The following is an 11,997-nucleotide window of genomic DNA, read 5'->3' on the forward strand; positions in this document are numbered from 1 at the left end:
ATCCAGTACTTTCTGTAACATTTATTATATAAAAAAAAGAATCTCCCTCAAATTGTAAGGTAGCTTGCAACTTGGTCCCTCTGGTTAACTTGTGTTATGCAAAGGTAAATATTCAAATCCAACTTTTTAAATTCGTTGCTAATGAGATTTGAACCTGGATTGCTCTCATACCATCTTATAGTCTTGTTAGAAAAATAAAGAATCAAACAGAATTTCTGAGGCATGAAACACTTTCGTTAAAGAAATATTTGTCTCACTTGATAATTCAACTTTGTTTCAGGTTAATGTAAATTTTCTTATCATGATATAACAAAAAGTTAAGAATTCCAGCAAGAAAATCTAGAACTTTCCACTAATTTTTTGTGACACAAGTTTGTAGAATTGCAAATTTGTTGAGAGAAATGTTTTGAGAAAGAAGTAATTATTGATGTCTGAAATCATAGACTATTTATAGGTTTGAAAAAGTGTCTCCAATAGTCAAAACCTTTCAAAACACCTACTGGAAAAAAAAATAGTCATTTTCCAACAGTAAAAAACAACCATTTTCAATAGTCTACTTCTAACAGTCACTTGTTTGTTGATATTTTGATAAATTTAAAAAATTAAAACAACACTAACAGTAATAATGATTAAATGTTTTTAACCTTCTAAAAGAATGCTCAAATATCCAATGTGAGACTATTTTGTTTTTTACAAACGAATACTAACATCTCGGCCATTATGCCACAACTCCAAAGTTATAATAAGAATTGAGGATTATATGTTTATATTCTACCTTTTGGTACTGGACACAACACCATGATTGCTATTACAGAGGCGGGATTAGAATTTCCACTTCTGTTTCTAGTTTGGATAGTTGTTGTAGCGGATGCTGAGGCTCAAGGAAAGGTCTTCTTGAAACTAGAAGGTCTAACCTCGCTGCCACTAGTATCAATAGTACGCATGCAAAGAGTAAGGTGAATCACCATTGGGATCGATTAGGGATAGCAAAATTGACCCAAAACCATTTGCCCATCCATAGTCACCCGCTAAATGAACAATCCAAACCTACCCATTTAGTTAAATGAGTTATAAATGGGTGGGTATAATTTCTATTAAAGATAAATATGTCATAAATAGGCGGGCTATTACCCACCCATTTGCTCGTTTAGATGAGTATTCTTTTAAAAACACCCTCAATATTTCAACAATTACAAAACATATTTTTAAAAGTCAAATTGTAGAAAACACTTAAAATTACTAACAGCCCCTTAAAATTTTGAGATTTTTAAAAAACACCCTCAAAGTTTAAAATATTATAAAAGCACCATCAAGAGTTAAAAATTATAAAAAAAAACTCTCTAAACTTTCTAACCTCGCAAATGACACGTGAAATTCAAACATTACCAGCAATCCCGTGAAAATTTATAATTTACAAAAAAACAACCTTAAAAGTTTTAGAAAATGAGAAAAACACCCTCAAGAGTTCAAAATTACCAGATAATCTTAGAATTTTCTAAATTTGCAAATGACACATGAAATCTAAAAATTTTCATCAGTCCCCTATAAATTTAAAATTTGCAAATAACACCCTCAAAGTTTTAAATTTTTTAAAAAACATCCTCCATGGTTTAGAATTACAAAACCACCCTAAAATTTTAAAACCTACAAGTGACACATAAAATTCAAAAATTACCAGCAACCCCTTGTAAATTTATAATTTATAGAAAACACCCTCAAATTTTAAAAAAATTATAAAAAACATGCTCAAGAGTTCAAAATTATAAAACAATCTTAAAAGTTTCTAAACTTTCAAATGACACATGAAATCTAAAATTTTTTAATAGTCCCCTATATATTAAATTTGTAAATAACACCCTCATAGTTTTAAAAATTACAAAAAACACCCTCAAGGGATTAGAATTATAAAAACCACCTTGAAATTTCAAAACCTACAAATGATGCATGAAATCTAAAAATTACTACCAGGCCTCTGTAAATTTATAATTTACAAAAACTACCCTTAAGTTTTAAAAATTACAAAAAGTACCCTCAAGAATTCAAAATTATATAAAACCCTCAAAATTTTCTAAACCTATAAATGACATATCAAATTTAGAAATCTCTAACGTCCCCTTGTAAATTTAAAATTTTTAAAAATACACCAAAGTTTTAAATTTTTTAAAAAACACCCTTAAAATTTCAAAATTTCATAAAACACCAAAAAAGTTTGTAGATAAACACACTACAAACCTTGAAATTACAAGCATCTTCTGCAGTTATGTTTCCATAAATTTCAAACTTAGGGGTGTTTTTTATAATTTTTAAACTTTTAGGGTGTTTTTACTATTTTCAAATTTACAAGCGGTTGGTCGCAATTTCTGAATTTCATCTGTCATTTGTAGGTTTTGAAATGCCAAGGCAGTTTTACTAATTTAGGGTATTTTTTATAATTTTTTAAACTTTGAGGGTGTTTTTATAAATTAAAAAAATTTAGAGGGCTGCTAATAATTTTTGGATTTCATGTGTCATTTGTAGGTTTTGAATTTGCTGGGTGACTTTTGTAATTCTTAACCATTGAGGGTGTTTTTTGCAAACTTTAAAACTTTAAGGGTGTTATTTACAAATTTTAAATTTATAGGGGACTACTAAAACTTTTGAGATTTCATGTGTCATTTAGAAGTTTAGAAAATTCTGAGATTGTTTTGTAATTTTGAATTTCAGGGGATTGCTAATAAATTTTGAATTTCATGTGTCATTTGTAGGTTTCGAAATTTCAAGATGGATTTTGTAATTCTAAACCATTGAGGGTATTTTTTACAAATTTTAGAATTTTGAGGGTGTTGTTTGTAAATTTTAAATTTATAGGGGACTGTTGAAATTTTTTAGATTTCATTTATCATTTGCAAGTTTGAAAAATAGACTCATAAAACTTTTTTATATATAAAAGTCCAATTGCTAAATGAGTTATTGCGTCAACTATGAATCACCCATTAAATAAATGAGTGGGTGAGAAGTGATACATTTAGTAAATGTTAAATATGTTATAAATGAGCAAATGAGCACAAATGTGCCCACCCATTTATGATCCACCCAAAACCTAGCCAAAACCATCCATTTGACAACCTTCGATAGATGGAGTGATTTGAGGAGAACAAAGTTATGTAAGGCTTAGTTTTTTATCGATGTTAATATCTGTGAACTATGAAGATGAATAGTACGGGTCGATTATGAAATTTGTCACAAAGGAGGGAAAATAAAGACCTGAGAGCTTGAACTTGATAAGCTTTAAAGTCTATGGCTGAGTAAGGGATGAGAGTTGTTAGATGATAATAGTAGGGCAAGAATAGATTGTGACTGGGGTGAGGGGTTTTGGGTATTTGCATGAGAAATGGTGGGCTTTTTAAAGGTACAAAAAAATTTAGCCATTTTGACTTGGTCCTCTCCAATAGCTATGTGACATTGGAGAGAGTCAAAGAACTACAATTTCAATATATATTTAAAACCGTAGTAACTTCAATTAAGATTCGATGTACATCAGAATTTTCACGTAAATAATTTGCAAATTTGTTTGCATTGTGGCAACCTAGGTGTGTAGCTGTGTTTATACTTGTATTGATGACGTTATTTAATCTCTTCAATAATTTGTAGGAAAAGTATGAGTCCAGTCAGAGAATGGGAGCCTGTACATGAGCAAGTTCTAAATGAAACGACCTCATAGTAAATTTTAGACTTTTGTTCGGTTAACAATAAAATAAATACTAATTTTTTATTTACTGTTTCCAAGCATCGGGGTTGGAAAGTCCCATGAACCAGAGATGACTAGGCTATATACCTAGACCCTATATTGACTCAAAAGGATTAACCCCTTATTAGTGACGAGTCCAATCATATCTAATTATGTCCATAGAATTGTTTCGACTAAATTGAATCTCATGCTTTTTGCTAGACCAAACCCATATTCAACATTAGATGCGTGTAGCACACTTAACAAATCTTCACTTTGACTCAGATCTGTTCAAGTCCAACTCAAACTCGGTACAAATAGTCCAATGGAGAAAGTCTTCTACACTTTGTGAATGGACGGAGCCATGTGTGAGGCAAACTTCACACCACGTGCAGCCAAGCAGCAGCCAAGCAAACCCTATGTTGTGCGAGATCAATACACGAGAGCATATGTAACTTCACACGCTCTGCACTTTGAGTTTCTAACCCACGCAATGGAGTCTTGAAGCAAGCAAAGAATCCAACAAAGCCCCATTGGATCATGGGCTCGGATACCAACTTGTTGGGATCAGAAAAGTGTTAGGAAAATATCAGATACGCTCTGACACCCGTTCTGCGGAATTTGCCCTACCGGATCTTGTGTTAAGCAATGGAAAAAAAAGAATTCACAACAAATTCAAAATAATGGCAAGAACATAGAACACCGAGTTTTAACGAGGTTCGGCAACTTGCCTACGTCCTCGGGAGCCACACAAATAATTTCCTTTATATTAAAGAAGATTACAAAGCTTGTAAAAAGAGTAGATCTCAAACTTGAGATCTCTCTAAAGAAGCAACAGAAACTTCTGTTCTTCTAAAAAGGCGCGAGAATATTCCAACTGGAAATTCTCTCTCTCCTCAATAAATCTGCTACAGGAAGACCCTCTTTAATAACCGAGATTTTTCTTCTCAAAATCTCGTGTTCAAAAGTTGGGGAGAAGAAGACGTTCATGAACAAACACCGCCGCCAGCTCTCTCTCTGAGATTCTTCTCACTCCCATCTCGAGCACATGGTTTCCCTTAAATAGGGAAACCCTAGGGTCAAAGCAAATGGGATCCAGCTGGATCCAACTCTGGCGCAGGCGAAACAAAGGGGGGAAAACGAACTCGCCTTCGCCCGCGACCTCGCCTGCAACCTGGGGTTCGAGCTCGCCTGTAGGAGACCTCGCCTGCAGCTCTCCGATTTCACCTAAAGCCCTCGAACTTGCCTGCAAGGGGACTTCGCCTGCAGCTCTTCGCGAACTCGCCAGACCTCGTTCCTAAAATCCACCTACAGCCAGGCTCATCGACTTCGCCAGATGCCCTAGTCATCGACTTCACCTATGTCGACTCGCCAGCTGATCAGGAGGTCACCTGTAGACCTCCACAAGCTCGCCTGAGCTCGTCTTCACTGTTCAACCTCGCCGAAGGTCACCATCGACGTCGAATTCGCCGCTGACAGGTATTGGACTACACCTACTTTCTAACAATCTCCCACTTGGAGACCATACCACTATCAGCAAGCTCTCTCTTAACAAGCATCTTCTCCTGTGTGGCTCCGCCCTCATCCCTTACATATGAAGGCCAACTGAAGTTGCGCACAACTCTAGTTTCTGAATGGTAACTTCTTTAGTCAACATATCTGCAGGATTTTGGCTCCCCAAAATCTTTTCTAACTGTAACTTCCCGTCCTCAATCATCGAGCGTATGAAGTGGTAACGTAGCTCGATGTGCTTCGTTCTGGCATAAAACACTAGGTTCTTGGCAAGGTGTATAGCACTCTGGCTATCACAATAATGAACTTCGTTCCCCCACTTCAGACCCAACTCTTCCAAACACCCGGTTAACCAAATCATTTCCTTGCTTGCCTCGGTCACTGAGACATACTCTACCTCAGTTGTGGACAACGTCACAATCTTCTCCAAACGTGAGACCCAGCTCACTGCTGTCGACCCTAAGGTATAAACATACCCCATAGTGCTTCGCTTTGTATCATGATCACCATCAAAATCTGCATCCACGTATCCCTGCAATACCAACTCCTTTCTCCCGAAACACAGTGGCATATTCGTAGTCCCTCTCAGATATCATAATATCCACTTCATGGCCTCCCAATGCTGCTTCCCTGGGTTGCTTGCAAACCTGCTCATAACTCCCACTGTATGGATAATATCCGACCTCGTGCAAACCATTGCGTACATCAGACCAATGGCTAATGAATACGGAACCTTCCTCATGTGCTCTTTCTCTGCATCAGTCTTAGGCGATTGTTCAACAGATAACTTGAATTGGCTTCCAAGGGGCATGCTAACGACCTTAGCATTCTGCATGTTGAATCTCTGAAGTACTTTCTTAATGTATTCAGACTGGCTCAACTTCAACATCCTCTCAGCCGCATCTCAGCTGATCCGCATCCCAAGAATTTGCTTCGCTGCACCCAAATCTTTCATGACAAACTCCTTTGCTAACTATTTTTTTAGCTTGTTTATCTCCTGTAAACACGATCCTGCAACTAACATGTCATCAACATACAGCAAGAACATGATATAGCTGGACTCAAACCTCTTGAAGTAACAACAATGATCTGAATTGCATCTACCATAGCCATTGCTCTGCATGAAGTTATCAAACTTCTTATACCACTGTCGTGGAGCATGTTTCAATCCGTATAAGCTCTTCTTGAGCCTACACACCATCTATTCCTTTCCTTCCTCAATAAAGCCAACAGGTTGCTTCATATAGATTTCTTCATCCAAGTCACCATGAAGAAAGACAGTCTTCATATCTAACTGCTTAATGTAGAGATTTTCAACAGCTACCAAGCTCAACACCACTCTGATGGTTGTGAGCTTCACAACGAGGAAAAATATCTCCGTATAATCCACTCCTTCCCGCTGTTGAAACCCCTTCACGATTAATCTGTGTATCTCTTCCTTCCATCACTCTCCTACTTGACTTGGTAAACCCACTTGTTATGTAAGATCTTCTTCTGTGTAGGTAGCTGGGCTAACTCCCATGTTTCATTCGAGTGGAGAGAATTCATCTCTTCTTGCATTGCATGCTCCCACTGCTGAGATTTGTTCACTTGCATAGCCTCCTCATAGCATTCTGGTTCTCCGCTATCTGTCAAAAGTGTTGACCCTATAGTTTTGATGATGATTTGACAAATAATTTATTACTAATAAGTTTTCTAGTGTTTTGTGTTTATGTTCTCTTTTCAGGTATTTCAACACAGCGTCAAAGATTCAAGTTCATCTGCGTGGATTTACCTAGGTATTTGTTTAGTTTACTTACATATATTGTATGATGATATCTAAGCTTAATATATACACTTAACACGATTTTTGACGTTTTCTATCATATAGATGATTTTTCATAAAACGTTGTTAAAATATCTTTATCTCTTGTTTACATCTTTCTCATGCTTTATTATATACATATAATATATGCACAATATATATATGAACATTTACAAGTCCTATATCAAATTTCCACTTTCATAAAATACAGGTTTTTCTAAGCATTTTTCAATAACAGGTAGTTTTCACAAACAAAATTTGTTTTTCCAAAAATTCCTTTTCAAACATGTTCATTTCATCATTTATAAACTTTCTCCAAAGTTTCACTATTTTTGGATATAAATTGATATTTTTAACAAATTTTCAAAACTGTCCAAAACTTGTCTTTTTGCCCATATCAGATTTCGGTCGACCGATACGGTCGACCGACGATAGTCTATTTTCTGAGAATTTTTTCAAGTGTTTTCCGGTCGACCGGAATTTCCGTCGGTCGACCGAAATTTCCATTCGGTCGACCGAAATCTACGTCGGTCGACCGCCAGCTTTAAAAATTGTTTTTCAGGTTTTTTGAACTAATCGGTCGACCGCACCGGTCGACCGACGAGTTGACAAAATGAGCCTAACGGCTAGTTTTTTCAAATAGGCTTTTTGGTCTTTTACCTATTTCTAGCTGTTGTATTGGGGTGCTATATATACCCTATTGCTGCTCTTCTTCTCTAAGAACCAAGAAATCCAAGTTTATTGTTTAGCAAGATATTAATCTCGTTTAAGAGCTGTTTAAGAGGTGTTTTGTTAATCTGTTTTCAAGAGAAAGTTTTCTACAACAAGAAGAGGCTTTCATATTCCATTTGAATCATATTCTTCAGCTCCTCTTGTTCATTGAGAAGTTTTTCTAAACTCTTTCCATATAGCTTACTATTTCACTTTCATTTGATTAGCTATATTCATTAAGTTATTTATTGAGTTTTATTCACTATTATCACACACACTTATTGAGCTTGATATTTCCATATTATATATTGTGGGTTGTGGGGTGTGATTTAGTGAGTGTGAGCTTCATTGTGTTCTCACTTGTTAATTGAGAACAAATCATTGTATTTAACTTTTATTTGTGAGAATCACTTGTAATACACTTGTACACCGAGAGAAGTGTGAGGAGAGAGAGACGGGGTCAAATCCAATAGGAGTGGCGTCGATTGACGAACCTAGGGAGAGGTTGTAATCGAGCACTTGAGGAGGAGGACACGTGCTAGGTTCCTACACTTAGTGTGTAAAGTGTGTTTGTTGAGTGATTGTGTAGTGTGAGAGTTTTCGGTGAACTTGTAAACCGAGTGTGTAGAAGTTCCGGCTTTCAAACCGGATTGTGATAGTGGATATCTCCTCGAGGTGAGGAGCGGGGACGTAGGTCGTGGGGACCGAACCTCGTAAACATATCGTGTGTTTGTGTTTTGCTTGTCTCATATTTTATTTGTGCATATTCTTATTGTTCTTATTGTTCATATCTATCTCTTGCAAGAACATATTAATCAACATAATTTTAATTGCTATTAATTGGTATTAGATTAGCATAAGACCCTAATCACCCCCCTTCTAGTATTTTGGAAAAATCAAAATGGTGTGACAATGACAAAAGATTGTTTAACATGAATAAGCTTTTGTTAGGATTTTTGATTAGCGCTTTTCACTCATCATTTTCTAACAAACTTGCTAATTTTGATAGTGCTTATGCTTTATGGAAACTTATTGAAGCACATGAAGGAAAATTGGAGGCTATTCAAGAAGCGTTGGAAAATCCCGCTTTGAGCTCTAAGGAAGCCTCATCCCCATGTACAATACCACTAGGTAATAACCCTAGTGAGGTATGCGATAACGATGATATTATTACTTTTGATGAACTTGCTCTTGAGTTTGAAAAATTACACAATAGCTATATTGATGTAAAAAGTAAGTATGTTAATATAAAATCTATTCATGAAACACTAGCTACTAAGTTTAATTTTATTGCAAATGAAAATATAATTCTTAAAGAATGCAATGAAAATTTGAAAATTGAAAATGCTAGTTTGCTTCATGAAAAACGTGATGCTATGTTAGAAGTAGATAAGTTAAAATCTATGATGAGTAATCTTGTTTATCCTACTTCTAGTAGCAATACTTGTATGCACAATGATGAGTTGAATCAAATGAGAAAAAGAATATCTACCTTAGATTCAACACTAAATACTTGTATTGCTAATAATAAAAAGCTTATGGACTTATGTGCAAAGGTTAATGTTAATTCTTCCAAGAAACCTATTCACTATGCACATATGTATGACAAAATTCACAAATGTTCTATTTGCGGTCTTAAAGGCCATTTAGCTCAATTTTGTCATAATGCACCAAAAATTGACAAGCCTATACATGATTGTGCATCCCATCAAGCTTCATCATCACATACTCATGTACACACACATAGTGTAAATCATAAACATGCTTATGTGTACAAATGTGATTATTGTGGTCGTGTTAGTCATTTGGCCATGTTTTGTTTTGATTTGAAAAGAAATTCTCGTTTGCAAAATAATTACAAAGGGAAATCTATTTTTGCAAATGAACAACGTGCATTCCATTTCGGTCAACGTAAACCATTCAAGCCACTACATTGCACAAATTGCAATCGTATGGGTCACGTTTACAACTTTTGCTTTGATCGTATCGGTGCACAAAATACGCCCAAACGGGTTCATAACCCTAGGGCCTTGGATTTAATTGCTAGGGGTCATGTCCCATGTTCTAGTGGTACCAAAATGATTTGGGTACCAAAAAGACTTATATAGTATTTTTTTTAATGATTTGTTTTGTTTTGTTTTGTTTTTGAAAAATTTCTTTTTGGCTTTGAATGACAAATCATGTTCCTTATGTCAAAATAAATTATTTATGTGTTTTTAATAAACAAAATTACTTATATATATCTTATAAAACTTTTAGTAGATTGTAAAACAAATTTCCAAAAGGGTTTATAGTGAAAAATATCTCAAAAACAATTTTTATACTTATCTGCCCTCTTACTCTCTTTCGGTCGACCGACCCGGTCGACCGACGGTTATCTGTAAGCATTCCGGTCGACCGCGTCGGTCGACCGAAATTGAATTCCTATAGCAAGAGATTTTTTGATTTATTGGGTTCGGTTTTTATTGGGTTTCTGGTTTTAAACCCGAACTGCTCATCACAACTCATCCTTTCTTGGATTAATCCCAACCGTTCCCTCTTCATCTCCTTGACCCGACCCTTCTCTGTTCGCGGGGAAAACTGTGTTCTTTTTCATTGATATGATTGTCATCTTGGATTACAAAGATCCGGTCTTTTATAGATCCGGTTACAACTAAATCAAAGAAAAAAAATAAATTACAACTTTCCTCTTGTGAACAAATCGCAAGCTCCGGTTCTTTGCCTGCGCCGGGGTTAATCCGTGGACCACCGCGCGATCTAGATCCGGTCGGATCTACACGATTATGCGGGTATTATTCCACGAAGGGAATAATAGCCGGGAGGGATTAATCCACCAAGGGAATAATCGCTCAAATCTCGAGATCTAAGACCAAGCTTAGATCTGGAGTGTAGTCTCGTGTAGATCTCAGATCTGTTCTTTCTTCCTCTCGAAATCCTGCCTTTTCTGACGTGGATGGTCGCCGAGGATCAGATCTGTAGTGGCCGACGGTGGCCGACGTTTCTCTTTTTGCGGGCACTGTCCTGAGAGCCTATAAATAGGCCACCCCCTTGTCATTTGAGAAGGTTGGAAATTTTGGAGAGAGGCGAAGCCCTGCTGGATTGGAGACTCGGAACTTAAAAAAGATTGAAACTTTGGGACTTCGGGGACTCACTCCTTCAGATCTGGTGCTCGGCGATCATCAACGTCAAATAAGGCAGGTGTTCGAGAGGATCAGATCTCAGATCTACGCAGGCATACTCCGGATCTAAGCTTGGTCTTAGATCCCGAGACTTGGACGATTGTTTCCTTGGTGAAACAATCCTCCCCGGCTATTATTTCCTTGGTGAAATAATACCCGTTGTACTGCGTAGATCCGACCGGATCTAGATCGCGCGGTGGTCCACGGCAAACAACCCCGGCGCAGGCAAAGAACCCACAAAGCGAGCGACCGCAAAACAGGAGCTCGCGATTCGTTCGACACAAAAGGAGAAAAGTTGTAATCTTTGTTTATTTTTATTTGATTTTCGTTGTAACCGGATCTTATAAAAAGACCGGATCTTTTGTAACTCAAAAAGTTGTAACTCAAGATGACAATGGAATCAATAACAAAGAAAGACACGAATTTTCCAGCGAACAATCTGGCGACCACAGTGGGAGCCACCGATCTCGCTGCCGAGATCGGAGCGTCGCAGCCGCGGATCTTGATCCCAGTCGTGGAGGAGGTCGAATACGAGTTCGATCAGACCAAGTTCGAGGAATACCTTTCATCCTCGTCTAGATCAACCTCCCCCCGCAAGTCCAAGAAGTCCAAGTTCTCTTCCAACAGAAAGGTGCGTTGGTACGAAGAAGTTGAAGCTACCAACGACGACCTCATCTCGATTGACGCCAAAGTTGCGTCAGATGAGGCTCCACCAATCTCCAACCAGATCAAGCTGGTTCCAACCAATTCCTCCGTCACCAAAGGAGCGGTGACTCTCTCAAAGAGAGCCCGCCAAAGGCAACGCCAACGCTTGGCCAAACAATTCGCCAAAGCGATGGAGTCCACCGACGGAGTCCGCTACAACGCGGGTCTGAAGAACAAGAGAGGCAAACAGCCTCAACAACAGATGAACGGCGCCTCTTCCAAGCCGCCAACAATGGAATGGGTCCGTGTCAAACGGAATCGTTCGACGCTGGAAGAACGCATCCGCAAACGCCGCGCACTATCAGCGCAGGCACGGGCTCAAGCCGAAGAAGCCCGTAGAAAGTTGCAGAAAGAAGTGGCCAAGAAGCCGCCACCAACTC

Source organism: Asparagus officinalis, chromosome 5, assembly GCF_001876935.1.
Source record: "Asparagus officinalis chromosome 5, Aspof.V1, whole genome shotgun sequence".
Lineage (NCBI taxonomy): Eukaryota > Viridiplantae > Streptophyta > Magnoliopsida > Asparagales > Asparagaceae > Asparagus > Asparagus officinalis.